The sequence below is a fragment of the Crocodylus porosus genome, unplaced genomic scaffold, assembly GCF_001723895.1.
Source record: "Crocodylus porosus isolate Cpor-Errol unplaced genomic scaffold, CroPor_comp1, whole genome shotgun sequence".
Classification (NCBI taxonomy): domain Eukaryota; kingdom Metazoa; phylum Chordata; order Crocodylia; family Crocodylidae; genus Crocodylus; species Crocodylus porosus.
The window spans coordinates 42,630,763-42,645,423 of record NW_017728943.1 but is presented as its reverse complement, the minus strand read 5'-3'; the positions used below and the strand labels follow the sequence as shown (position 1 = coordinate 42,645,423).

The 14,661-nt window shown below is 40.4% G+C and overlaps 1 long non-coding RNA gene across 1 annotated transcript in view; it reads right to left on the bottom strand.

The window, feature by feature from the left end:
* LOC109319580 overlaps nt 1–4,966 on the bottom strand; it is a 17,420-nt gene extending 12,454 nt beyond the window's left edge. Inside the window, exon 1 of the long non-coding RNA XR_002103549.1 lies at nt 4,838–4,966. This is a non-coding gene — a long non-coding RNA (uncharacterized LOC109319580). The remainder of the gene's footprint in view (nt 1–4,837) is intronic.
* Nucleotides 4,967–14,661: the final 9,695 nt, after the last annotated feature.

Below are 14,661 nucleotides of genomic sequence, written 5' to 3'. Positions count from 1 at the left end.
GTGGCTGAGGGGGGACGTGGTGGCTGCCTACAAACTCATCAGGGAAGATCAACAGCAAATAGGTAGAGCCCTTTTCTCCCCAGCACCAGCTGGGGTGACAAGGAGCAATGGTAATAAGCTGCTGGAGAATAGGTTTAGGTTAGAGATCAGAAGGCAATTTTTTTACAGTTAGGGTGGCCAAAATCTAGAACCAACTTCCCAGGGAAGTGGTCCTCGCCGCTACCTTGGGCAAATTCAAGAGGAGGTTGGATGATCACCTGTCTGGGGTCTTGTGAACCCAGCATTCATTCCTGCCTGTGGCAGGGGGTTGGGCTAGATGATCTGTTCAGGTCCCTCCAGACCCTAGCTACTATGAAACTATCTAACACTTCTCTAGCCACTGGAGTTCTGGTTCATCTTTATTTATGGCAAACTGTTCTTACAGTTTTACAGAAGTCTAGACAGGATCCCATGCTAGGTAATCATAATGGTGGTCCAGTGCCATATCTTTACTAGTAAGTGGCCAGTGCCAAACAATTCAGTAAAATATCCAAGGAAACTCATCATGGACCTTTGCAAAATAATCTGTTCATATAAAGTTTCTTCCTAAAGCCAGGCAAATAACACGTGGCTTATGCCTTGAAGCATGAGAGTTAAAAACAAAAAAAAAAATTCCACCCCCAATCATTTTCGTCCTATGGTATGCCTGGGCATTCTCATTATCCAAATAAGTGCATAATCCTTTTTTAGAATCCTACTAAGCTCTTGGGCATAATGATAGCTTTTTGCAGTGAGTTCAACAGGCTAATTATGCATTGTATATAAAAAGTATTTCTTTTTATCAGTTTTAAATTTATTTCTTTTCAATTTAATAGATGCCCCTTTGTTCTTACATTATGGGGAAGGGTGACTAGGAGTACCCAATTGACCTCTTCTATACTATTAATTATTTTATATATCTCTAAGAAGTCTCCACTTATTAATCTCTCTTTCAACTACACAGCCCTAATCTTTTAAATCTCTCTTAATATGGAAGTCTCTCCAGGTCTTTATTCATTTTTCTTACCTATCTCTGGACCTTTTTTGATTTTTTTTACTGTATATTTTGAGATGATGTGACCAGAAATGAATACTTTCATGCAAAATGTACCAACAGTCTGTAATTGCATATTACAATATTTTCCTTGTTTTCCACATTTTATATACTCTCTAATTTTATTTATACATTGATCAGATGTCTTAGTTGAGTTGCCTAGTTCATTTAGAACCCAACAGTATGTTAAATCAGTTCCTTCTAAACCAAATCATCATATTTATCAACAATATTTTTTTTTTTGCTATTGTGATAGCTAAGTTTCCATTCAGTTGTCTCTAATTCTGCTACTAAATAACTTTGTCATCTGGAAATCTTCCCAGCTTTCCATATACCTTATTTTCCAAATGACATATAGCTGTTTTAAACTCTACTGCTACAACAGCACGGTTGGAAATGTTTTATGTATTCTGTGACTAAACAGAAGAATATGGTCTGGTTGTACACTATGCTGAATGGTAGTGGTATACGGGTATATAGTCATAGTATAGAATAACAAGAAAGAAAAGACCTCAGCTCAAATACTACCCAAAGTTACAAAGAGCATTGACTTTGATGGCCCAATTAGTGCCTATTTTTGTAAGCTGCACAATCGCAATAAGGTTCAACACAACTAATCATAATCATGCAGTGGGATTGTATGTGGATTATAGAGTGTGTTGCTAGAACTGCGTATGAAGCTGCCTACACTGGTCTATATTTAAGACAGTATTGTTAGCCTCTTGCTTTCATGAGTACTAAATTCACTCTCACAAAACGTCTGTGTACATTTGGTTGTGCTGAGATTTGGTTTGGGGCAGAAAGGCTGATTCAGGCAGACTGTCTGCTTTATTCTCTTCCGTCTATTCTCCCTTCCTCTATGTATTCAAGCATGTAATTCCCCACTGAATTTAGCTTTCCTTCTTTTATTCTGGAAACTACATTTTTACCTCCTCCAACAAACACCTTTTGCCCTCCTCATTTCTCTCACCTATCTAGTTAGCAAATAACACTTTAGGTACTGAGCAGGTAAGCAACGTCTTTTAAGAGTGGTGCCAGCGCTGCTGTACGTACTAGCCAAGAAAATAAAGTTGCGTAACAGGAACCCAATTCAGACTTTGGATCAGGCTCTGTTAATAAAGCATCCCTCCCCATCTTGCTGGAAACATCACCTCTTCCACACACCTGAACTCCACTGAACCTGGGGCACAGGAGTGCTCAGATGCTGGCCTTCTGTGCTATCACGAAGCTAATGGGCTGGCAACATATTGCTTCTGACATTCATAAACCACATTAGACAAAAACAATTCTAAATAAAAGACACACAAAGAGAGAGAAAAAAATCTCTTTCCCACAGAGAAATGGGATCCCACAGAATTTCAATCTACATAGAATTCCTTCTGGTTTATAACTTAAAGGGGAAAAAAAGCTTTGATAATTAATTTGAATAATCATAATTAATTATATAGATATTTATACATAAAATGACAGTAAATATAATTAGCAAACCCCAGCAGGGTACAAAAACCCTGTATTAAATTAGATATGTAAGCTACACTGCATCATTTTTAGGGTTAAGAGGGTTGCTAAGAAGCCTATTTGCTCACCATATTAAAATGTAACTTACTGATATGCCTTCTAGCTCTAAATTGCAAGTTTCATAAGCACTAAAAATTGGCTGACCTACTTCTTGATAGTAATTGAAAAGGATTATTACCGACAATTAGCAAGCATGTAATAAATTACAAAAGCTTCAATGGATAATTTACTTCCCAAATATTTTGTTACAGCAAATGTAACTTTAAAATATATAATAAAAAAACATTAGATATTTCTTAGAATGACAACCCAGCCATTGTTTTATGAGAAGTATTTAAGTGAAAAAGTTTGTTTCCCATTATATCAGCATGAGATCTTTGTTATCCTCATCTGTAGAAGGTTCTTGTGGGTAAATAGCATAAAGGGAGAGGATTTACTCATGTAACTATTATCATGAATTGCCACATGACTAGATTTCTGTTGATAAGAATAAAAAGGTAGATCACAGGGACAAATTTTGCCATCAGATTCAGATTTTGATATTAAGAAGTGTTTCTTAATGCAGTATTTACAGTCTCTCAGTCCAAAGGTTCTTCCTGTTAACTATCTTTTTGGAACAACAGCTACCAATGTCAGCATTTATTAGAACTGGGCCTTAACAGTAGCATTCTATACTGGGTGTGAACAGAAGTTACACTTTTGTATGATGAGGCCGCCAAAAGCACTCATCATAACATAACAAATGTTCTGGCCTGCAGACCATTTTGAAAATGGCAGATCGCATGAAAAGTTAACCCTCCTCTGATGTAGTATCAGATGAAGGCACTCTAGGGCAGCACACCTTGGTGAACTTATATACAGGTTCACATTGAAGATTAATCTTGGGTGATTCTGCCTGCATGACAGGGGCCTTTGTGGGCTGAGCCAGCACTCACAGGTGAGCACTGGCCCAGTCCCACCTGTAGGCTGTCACACAGAGGAGACAAAAAAGGCTCCTGGAAAAAGCTCTGTCTCCTCCTTGAACAGCTGAGTGAGGGAGTAGGGAACAGGAAAGGGAGCCCCCCCTCAACCCCTGCTAGGGTACTGGGGGGAATTGGGCTGGGCCTGCACAATGGGGGGGGGGGCATGGTACTGGAGGGAGCTGGGCCAGGCCTGCAAGGCAGGCAAAGGGGGCATTTTCCCCACTACTTCAGCTGCAGGTGCAGCAACCATAAGGCTGCTGCTGTCAAGTGGCTTGTGTAGGGGGTGGGGGAAGGGAGCCCCCTGCTGCACAAGCCCAACTTAGTTCCCCCTAAGATCCCAGCAGTGGTCTGGCTATCCTGGAAGGCTGCTGGAGTGCCCATCTGCTGGCCAAGACCAATGCAGGCAGGCGCTGAGCTTCCGCCACCACCCAACAGGCGAACTAATGCCTGCTGGGTTCAGTGGCACCCTAATTATGGTTCTTGTGTGTAAAGCACCATAGGTAGAGTGCCTCCCAACAGGGAGCCTAAAAATCTGTATGCACCTGTTCATTATTATGAAGCCTTAAACTTCTGAAGGCTAAAAGTAAAAGAAAGAACCATTTTATCATTCTTGTAGCAAAGTCACTGAGCATGAGCATCCACTATTGACGTCAGTAGTGCAGGATTAGCTACTGAATACATATCTAAGGAATGCTCCAAGCATGTATTGTTTGATTATCTTTTCTGGTAAGGTTAGTTTGAGAATCAAGCTAAAGCGCAAATCACTTTCAACTCATTGGATAAATACCGTTAGATTTTTCTAGCCTGAGAAATTAGTCAATTAAGTTGCTTTAACTGAAATCTCAAAATAACATTATTTGCTAATTTGTTAGATCCAGCTAAATTTTCCTATCAGCAGGTCTCTATGCAAAGATTACTCTCCACATCTCTGTGGTAATTTAAGGCATTGAGGAGAATTTCAGAGCTCACTTTCTGATTGAATCAAATAGTAACACCATTATTATTCTTTGCTTCTTCAATGCTGATAGATTCTACAAGACTCCTATATGGATGTTAAGTTTATCAAGTTCCAGGAATCCTTAAAAATGAGAGACTTTTTCTTCCTCTCCCCCTCCAAATTTAATACAACAGAAGTATTCCAAAGAAAGTGCCCCAATTTTATTTGTAGAAAACTAGCTGAAATAGATGATCAGATGTTAAGCTATACCTTTTCAAAAAGGAATATGGTACAATCCTTTTATTTGTTTGTTAGTTTACCAGAGACACCCAAATATAATAGCCTCACCTTGATGTGTGTCCTTTCTGTTCCTTAGAGTGAGATTCCAAACCCACACCCTATCTGAAAGTGCATCGAAGGTTGGTTTCTGACAGTATCTCCAAGCAAGGCAAGCTTCTTTTGTCCATCCCTCCTTTCTTACTGCTGGCCATAAAAGAAAAAACAGGTTGGACCACAGATAAAGATACCCATTTACAAGAATTTCCTGCTTACAATGTCTTCTGGACATAAAATGACCGATTCTCCTCTCATTTACACCATATAACTCCTTTGACCTAGAATAATTCATCCTTTTTTGCATGGGTGTAAGCGCAACCAGGATCAAGCCCAAACCTCTGACAAAGCTTCAGATTTTATGGAAATAATAAATGTTTCCTTAATCATTCATTAAGGACACATGCTTCATTAAGGAAACATGCTTCTGCACAGCCTATTGCCACAAAGTATCTCAGGTGGTGTACAGCAAAATGCAGTTTAAAAGACATCAAATGTACAAGGTTACAGCAATTAAAATTGGTAATAAAACCATAAATAAAAGCAACATGGTATGCCAAGGCCTTATTTAAGAATGAATATAGTGCTCATGAAAGATAAAGGATTGACACAGTGGAAGATGCATTCTGTATTTATCCACAGAACATTTGCCAAAGGCCTTCTGAAATAAAAGCTTTTTAAGCACAAGGCAAGACATCTTTTGTTAGAACATTCATCTATTGTATATCTCCCTTAGCCAGCTTTTCCTCTCTTCTACCCCTGACTAATCCTGAACAGGACAATTAAAAGTTTCACAACCTGCTTTTACCATATGTCATCTATTCATAAGAAGAAGAGGGGCAGGCACCATGTTAAAAAAAAAAATCATTTCTTTCCTTGGAAAAAATCGTTCACAGTGTTGGTTTCTGCATTTCCTTCTCCCTTCGAAGTAAAATGATATCAGGTAGTTTAAACCCTGAAAGAGATACTGCATTCAGAAAAAAATAATGTGGATCCTAAACTTTAGTATAAAGAGAGAAATTGCTAAGTATCTAAACTTGCGCGTACAGACACAAAAGCCACCCTTTTTGATCCTCTCAGGAGCTGCATCTCAGTCTTTTCTCAAACTAGCCTCCAATTACAGTCAAAAGAAATTTTGCTTTTCTTAGGTCTCCGAGTCTGGTCCCCTGACTTATACGGTGTTGCTAACTTGGCCAGAGGAGAATGCCCAAACCAGCTTAGACTTTTTCAAAACTGTGGTCATACCATTGCTAAAATAGGTGTCCAGAACAGCGACGTGGACTAAAACAGTACAAAAAAGCAACACATTCAATGAAGCCCATTTTACTTTGGTTAACGTAAATGGCACAATTCCCACTGAATTTTTCTTTAAGTGGAGCAGAATGAGACTTCAAAAGAATCACGTTTCGTTTCCCATGTACTTGAAGAAATTTATCAAAACTTACAATATGGGGAGGGGGGGGGAAAATGAAAGTATTGCATTATTTTTAAATACATGTACATCGCCAAGGAGGGAAATACTCTGGTTGTGTTAATACATATTCACAAATATACTTTGGTTTAATGTTGCAGCAGATTACAGCAGAACACCATGAATAGCACTGTGCATTTTGTCAATATATCAGTTTCTCTCACCAGGTAAAAAAACCTGCTATGGGTCCCCTCCCGTGGCCTGGAGTGGGTAGAGGGGCTGCACTGAAGCTGACATCTGCAGGAAGAATTCTGCTACACTGGTGCATTGTCCTGAATGATTAGGTTCATGGCAGTAGTTTCTCTATTTTTATTGTTCTCCCCCCCACCATCTGAAGGCCATTATGACTGCATCTACACAAGCATGGACATTTGTTTCCCCAAGGACAAGAAGCAGTGGCATACCTTGTGCTGCTGCTACTTATCCTTGGGGAACATCCGTGCCATGCACCCTCTGGCATGCAGCAGGTTACCCTTCAGGGGAAGCTGAGGCCAGCACCCTTACCTGGGGTCCTGGGGACCTTGGAGCTGCAGTGATCCTGTTACTTGGAGCCAGGCCAGCAGCTGGAGTGTGGCTCCAGCCAGGCAGGCTCTGGCTTTGGGGAATGTGTGCTGCCCCCACATGTGCCACCCCACTTTTTTTTTTTCTGTACAGGCTTTTTTGACCCAGAGATCTCCATTTCCTCCACCCCCATTCCCTCCTCCAGGGCAAAGTAGCAGCACAGGGAACAGCCGAATATGTGGTGCTGCAGACAGGTCTCTGGGGCTACATACCGCACTGCCGTGCTCATCTGGACATGGCCTATGAGGGGTGTCTACACTGTTACCGTTGCGCTAAGCAGCTCGCAAGTGAGGTCTAGTTTGTCTCCAAGTATCCCATGGTTAATGAATCAATGTAAGGAAGTTGAAGTTGATGACACAGGGCAGGCACGACGAGATACAGTTTCTGAAGAAAATTCAGTGTTGCAGTTCCCACTTGGTATCCAACTCCCAGAGGACACATGAAATACATGTGCTGTTCCCTGTCAACAGTCCCAACCAATAGTATCAGTAAGGGAGGCAAGCAGGGCACCAGCCCAGGTGCTGACTTGGGGGTTCACAAAAATAGTGGCACCACCACAGCGCCAAGCAAACTTTCCCCCACCACTGCCCACCATACTGCTGCCTGGGACAGAACGGACCAGTTTCTGGTCCCAACACCGTTTCTCTTAGGTGCAAATTTTTATGTCAGTAATTCACTAGGGCCCTTGAGCTTTCCTTGCAAATGCTCAGTGGCAGTAAAAGCTTCTTGCCTATTACTGTGGATACCAATGGCCATTGTGCTAATTCTGTAGCATATGCCTCTTGAAATGTATCCCCTTATGTCATTAGTTCAGTTGTTTTATCTAAATAGGAAGGTATATTCCATACTAGATCAAGTGTGGATGACACCATTCTTTCATTGCTGTGTTGTCAGTCAAAGCTTTTATTCTATTTTGCACATGTCACATCAATCTGTAATAGATGTCTATGTCAGTCAAATACATGTTATGCACTAGTATGCTTTGGATTCAAATCCATGATAAAATTTTGTGTGGATTCTATCAGATCCTTTTTGAAGAAACAAGCACAGAAATCTCTTAACTGAATTTTCTCTTTAACAGTGAGCGACATTTTCACCCAGCCACAGCATGGACTTTGCCTTTGCGCGCACACAGTTTTTTGTCTGTCGATGCACGATAACTAATATCTTAGGACTTGCATGTGGCTTTCTACCATTAAAGCACTTTACAAACAATAATTAAACTTCACTATACCTATGTGAGGTAGGTCATTATTATTAACTATATTTTGCGTATGGAGTAAATTCCTAACTGCCAGAGTCTGGTTAAGCTCCATTGACTCTACTGGAATAACACCTGCTTATGCCAGCAATGACTTTGGTCCAGAGAGGATAGGTGACTTACCCAGCAAGTCAGTAGCATATTTGGCATTAGACAGAATTCAGAAGATCCTACCTCCCAATTTAGGCTTCTCAGCCCATTAAAATACTTGAATTCCTGGATTGCATGTTCAGAGGCAGTAACCTGGCAAACAGATGGGCCTGTAAGCTAAATGAAAAGCTTTCTGAAAATTCTGGATATTCAATAGACACCCTATCTCATTTCGGTTTGGCTGATTTGGTTCAACTGATTATTTGATAAAATCTGAGCCAACTTGATGCCTGACTGTCTGTCATTCCTGTGGTCTGTTACTTTGCAATACCTCCTTATTGTTTTCAATAAAGTAGTGAACCGAACACATGTAATTTCATAATTAATCAAGCTCAAGCTATTAATTTTATTTAATTTGAGCAGAGGTTTGGAAGTCAGGGAAACCGATTCATAGAGAATAAAGCAACCAGCACACAAATGCTGTATGTCATTGTATTTTTCAAATAGCAGAGAGGGTTGGAAATTTATCTCCCAATTTTATAATATAACCTCAGCATATTGAGAGAGACTCCACTTCAGCAGTCCCTTCAGGAGTCAGTGGCCATTGTTAATCCTTAGAATTCCTTATTCACCCCACAGCCCAATTCAGAATGTGATTGATAGTGGGCTGGAAGGATCCCCATATCCTCCTTTCTTCATGCTAGCAAAAGTAAAGATACCTTGTTGGCAAAGAGCCAGAGAAAGAGATTCAAGGAATACCAAAGGGCAGAAAGGTAACTCAGGGTGAAGAGATGGGTAGCAACCTACTCTCAACGGCCTGAAACTTTCTGCCACCAAAACAAAACAACACAAACTCATCATTCAAGTGACATGATTGAGACTATTTAAGTCCAGTTCACAGATGAGTGCCTCTGCAGGAGATGCAGCTTAATCCTTTAGATGGGCACTTGTATTGTCCTATAGAGTATGATGTACAGATTCAATCCCTGACAAAAAGAGAAGTAGGCCTTAAATAGTTTAGCACCAAGGGTGGTGAATGATACCACTCAAGCATTTAACAGGCACAAGATACAGTATTAAAAGTATAAAAGAATATACATTTAGCATCAAGGAAGTGACAAATGTTTCCAAAAGGTACCATGCTTACAGGCAGAGCATTGTGTAACATTCTTTTTTTTTTCCAGGAATGTGGTGGCTGGAAATTAGCTAGATAGGGAAGAAGTGATTTCCTTGCAGCTCCAGCATTGCAAACACTTAGTACCAATTTTTCATCATTTTGTTAATTTTCACTAATATGACAAGTATGTTACTAATATGATTGTTCTGTTTAAAAACTAATACACACTATTAATATGTTACAGTGATGAATTACTAACAATAATCTATCACCAAGGGGAAAATTGTTGTAATTAAGGCAATGTTGCTATCCTACAATAGTAATTTGTTAATTTAGTGCAAGGTGCTCAAAGAAAAAAACTTTATCATATTGTTTGGTGTTTCCATCCCACACTCGAGAAGAACTGATCAACCTGAGAAAAAGACAGAAACTCAATTCCCGAGTCTTTACTTACCCCACTTGCAGGTGTTCATACATACACTATTAGAGCTAACCTTGACCGCACTTTAAGAACTGGGTGTTCTGTTTTTGACCAACAGACTCTTCTCATCATGATTTTATAGAATCTTTCTATTGTCTTGGAAAACATTGTATTACATTGCATCAGTATGCTCACACACCAACAACTGTTCTATCGCTAGGTGGTATATTGTCATATTGCATTAATTAAAATACTTTTAATTATATACCTCTCCACTTTGTGTCCACTCTCCCAATGTCAATAAAAGGCCAAATAACATAAAATAATATAGAAAACAGCTTTGCAACTGTGCTATCCATTCCAAAATGTATAGATACACAATGATTAAATAAGTGGGGAGGAGTGAAGGTACTTCTCTTTAGGTAGGCATCATGTTGGAAATAAAATGGTTATAATCACTCTTTGGAGTGCTGCCTATAAAGTAAGTTTTGCCCATCTGTATTTCTACAATGAGGCAGCACACACAGCAGACTCTGCATGTATTCAAAATGTGATCTTAAGTTTGACAAGTATAGTCTTATCATACCACATACCCCTGTGATACCCTAGAGAAAGCACCCAGTGTCAATCTATAAAGCCATTACTGACTAATTTTAAGATGCACTTTAAAACCAACTTCTTTTGTAATTTATGCAGTAATGTACAAAGAAGCTAGTTGGTTTGAGAGCTACTACCAACTGGCCAACTCCCCAAATATTTGCTACCCATCTTCCACACACAATCTCATCTTTTATTTATTCATCCAGTTAGCGCATCTATTTTTCTGGATCCCAAATTCCCTGGTGACAGGAGCTGCCATTTTTACACATCTTGAACAGTAGCTTTCACTGTGGGTCAAAGCTGATTGTGCCATGTGTGTGGGTGCTACTACAATATAAAGTATTACATGTGAAGTATAGAATAATTTATACCTATACCAGATGAGAATAAACCCTATCAGTTTGAGCAGGTGCAATTTCTATACTACTTTGCATAGATGTAAATGTAAACGACTAGAGAAGAAGCAAGGTGGTAGAATAATCAGGTCCAGTGTCTTTGCACACACTGATCATCTTCAACTGGTTGACACCAACTTACCAGAGGATTTACTATAGGTTCCATTATAATTAAGGGATTGCAACAGGTCGCCCCTTCCAGCGCCATCTTCCTAGTACGCTGTGCCTTGTGTGGGCACCCTTGGATCCTTCTTTGGGATTCTTATGTCCTGTCCTATACTCTGCCAATTGGCTACAACATCATTCTTCCTTCCACACCAGGGTTGCTTTATCTTTCCCTAATCTCAGGCCATACCTGCAGTCTACCCACTCCTCTTAGCTCAGTCTAGCAGAGCACCTTCCCCTCTGGCTGCCAGCAGAAACTACCTGCCTGGGCTCATTCCCGGGGTTTAAATGGGAGCCGGGCCCTGCCCCTTCCAGTCAGCTGACCACTAGCAGGTGTGGGTCACTGGCTCCCTCCAGTTGCCCTAGCAACTGGCACCTGAGTGCTTATTCCGGCTCTACAAATTCTTCTTTTAATTCCTAGAGACCCATAACATGATCCATCAAATTGGGTTCTGTACAATCATGTAGTCAGGAACAATAACATCTGTATCTCCTTTTAACTTTAAAGGAATAGTACTTAACTGGACTCATGAACTGTGACTGTAGGAGTTCAGGTACAAAAAAAACCAGTGGATTTTGTTTTTAAATTGGTGCACAGAAAAAGCAGAATAGAAAATATGTCATCTAATCTAATATAATCTATTCTTCCCTTTCTGCTTCTTGCAGCTACTATGACCAAAATAGCACAACATGCATAGTTAATAATAGACCAACAGTATTTTTGACAAAAAGTAATTCTTCAAAGAGTACTAAGGCAGTTTGTCCTATTGAAGACAGCACAGTAACTGCTTTTGCTCTCTAACCAGCAAGACCCCTGTTATGAAAAAACATTATGTGCATGTGCATGCACAATGCCATGGTTTTCAAGAGTGATTGCTCAAAGAGTTTAATATTATAATTATTAGTTTTTAAAATACAGCAAGACATAACTCCAAAGGTATATCTTCTGTGGCACACCTCCATATTGGAAAAATCAAGCTTTCTTGTAAGGTGAAAGAATGGACATAGGGACGTAAAGTTGACATTGGGTCAGCATGATGCCACCACAGGAAAAAATGGCAGAAGTCTTCCTGCACATATTCAAATTTTTAAAATAACGTCGGAGACCTGAATTTAAATGAAATGTAGCGATTCAAATTTGGCTCATAAACTGTGAACTTTTATGCCAAGTTCTAGTCTGAAATGAATTTAAATGGCCACATTTATAAACTCCACAAGAAGGAGATTATGAAACAGCTGGCAGAAATGATTTGTGTTTTGAGAATATAAAACTAAAGAAAGATATAATCTTAAGCACACAGGACTGCAGTTAAGAGGAAAAAGAGAAGAGAAGAGGAGGAGGAAACTGGAGAGTATGATTTAAGAACATTTGCTACATGGATGATTTAATTTAAGAACATTATTTATTGGGAGTAGGTAGGGACATTTAGTCTTTCAGATAGTAAGGTACTGAAAAGGCAAGGATGCATAGGATGGTAGGGGCAAAGATTTCTTGGAGTAATATCCTTTATTGGACCAACTGCATAGTTGGGATAGGGTTAAATAAGCTTTTCAATGGAAGACATCATGCACTTACTGGAGTTGGTCCAATAAAAGGTATCACCCCAAGAAATCCTTAACTTTTGCATAATTTCTGGAATCCTCATGGCTACATCATTTGAACACTACCACAGCATGGAAGGGTCACTGTGAAGGTAAACAGCAGTATTTGTGAGCATTGGGCAACAGGCTAGTAGGAGTGGTCCTAAGGTTGTGGTTTTTCATAAGTAACCATACTGACTGCCTACGGGGATTGCTGTGCAGACTGAACCCCAGTAAAATGACTGAGAATTAACTGTCCAGTGGGTGATAATTTGAAAATACAAACTTCTGATTTCCTAGACACATTCCACATGAGCATAATAGAATTCTGGTCACTTCTATGTCTATGCCCTCAGTGACCCCCATACATAGAGTTTAAGACAGGAATGCTTCCTGGTGTTGATGGTGAATTCTGCAATGGGATCACTAGAATTCTGTGTAGGTTTGAGGGATCACATGGCTGGATGCCTTTGCAAAATACAGCCTATATCATATCCTAGTAAAACAGTTTAAATACAGTAAAGCCCAAGACAAAAGTTTAGTTCCTAGAACAGTGCTAATACCTATAGGATACCATTAGTGACAACCATTATTTGTCTAAATCTCAAGGCAAAATAAGCTTGTTGGGTAATTGAGATAAATGCATACTGCCAGTAAGCATTTTTGGTTTCAAAAAATCATGTATCTAATAACTGTTTTCTTATATATGTAATTTCAGCTTCCTTGCCGTTTTTATTTTATAACCAGTTCTCTCTGCCCCCTCCAGTACATGCAACTCTTGTGCTTTTCTGATTCAGTGAGCCTATAAGGCACATCTTTAACCTGCTGTCTTGCAGTATTTTATACTTCTACAGTACTTCACTGTGGGCCTTCTGGTACCTGTAGGAGTTAATGGAAATTGGGTCAAACCATAGGTGAGGGAAGCAGGTGGTGAAAAAGTCCATGTTTTAATCTTGGTAGGAAGGAAAGGCAGATATGTGGCTAAGCAGGGCAATGAGCCAGGATCTGTAAAGTCTGCTCCTAGCTTTTCCACAGATTTCTTGTGTGAAGCTAGGTAAGTCACTTTAAGTCCTGAAGGATGAATGCCTCCCATGAGATGCTCCAAGTCTAAGCAACATCAGTGGACTCCCAAAAAGTACTGGGCATCAAATCCTCTCAGTGCCTCTGCTTCCCTCAAAGCTCTCTGCATAGGATTCTCACTTCCTAGTGACAGGTTTGGGTTCCCTTTCAGTAAAATGGTAATAATAAAAAAAAAGTACAGTCAGGTTCACTTACCTATCAATATTTGCAAAGTGCCTTACACTCTTCAAATGCCACGATTTTAGAATTTAGATCTTCAGATTTAACAGCAAAGTACTACGGGCAGCATCTAACACAGGGAAACCTTGACAAGAAGGCAGCTCTCCAGTGAAGAACGCCTCTCTTCACTAAATGGGCAATGCTTCCCCAACAGCTTCTGCAACAAAAAGTTTTGTCCCAGGGAACTCTCCATTCCCTTCCAACCAAAGCAAACCCAACATCTGCTTAAACCTCTATTAAAGGTCTATTGAACATCTGGGGCCAAGCCCTATGAAACTGAAACCTATCTTCATCCCATGCCTCCTGGATGCCTGGCCTGCATAATGTGTGCGCGGTCTCCTGTGTTTTCCAAGAGGGAAAGAAAGGGATGAAGGTCTCTTTGTCAAGCCCAGGCACCAAGCTACTCTGGGACAGGGGGGATGCCAGAGCGGTGACTCCATGAAGCCACCAGGAAGAACGTGGGGACTGCTCTGGGGCTGAAAAGGCAGCACCCTGGCAAACTTGGCAAATACTGCTGGGGAAGGAAAGGAAACACCATGGCAAACTTGGCTGTGGGTACCAGATGCTCCTAGAGAGGGAGGGGAGGCAGAAGTATAAGGGGAAGGAAGAAGGGGCTCAGCAGAGGAGATATGAGTGGAAGCTACCTTGTCATGTAGTCACCCCCACCCTTCCCCCACTCCCTGTGCCTCTAGAAGACATGGGAGCTGTTGTATTGGGGAGGGGAGGGGGAAATGAACTTGCATTATCATTATCATTATTATTATTTCAAAACCCCAACAACCCTCCCCCACGAAACCAGCAGCCTGCAACCCTTGTGCAAAGCAGCTACCAGCTAACCACCCTCCCAAGAAAACCATCCTGGTGATGCAGACGGGGTT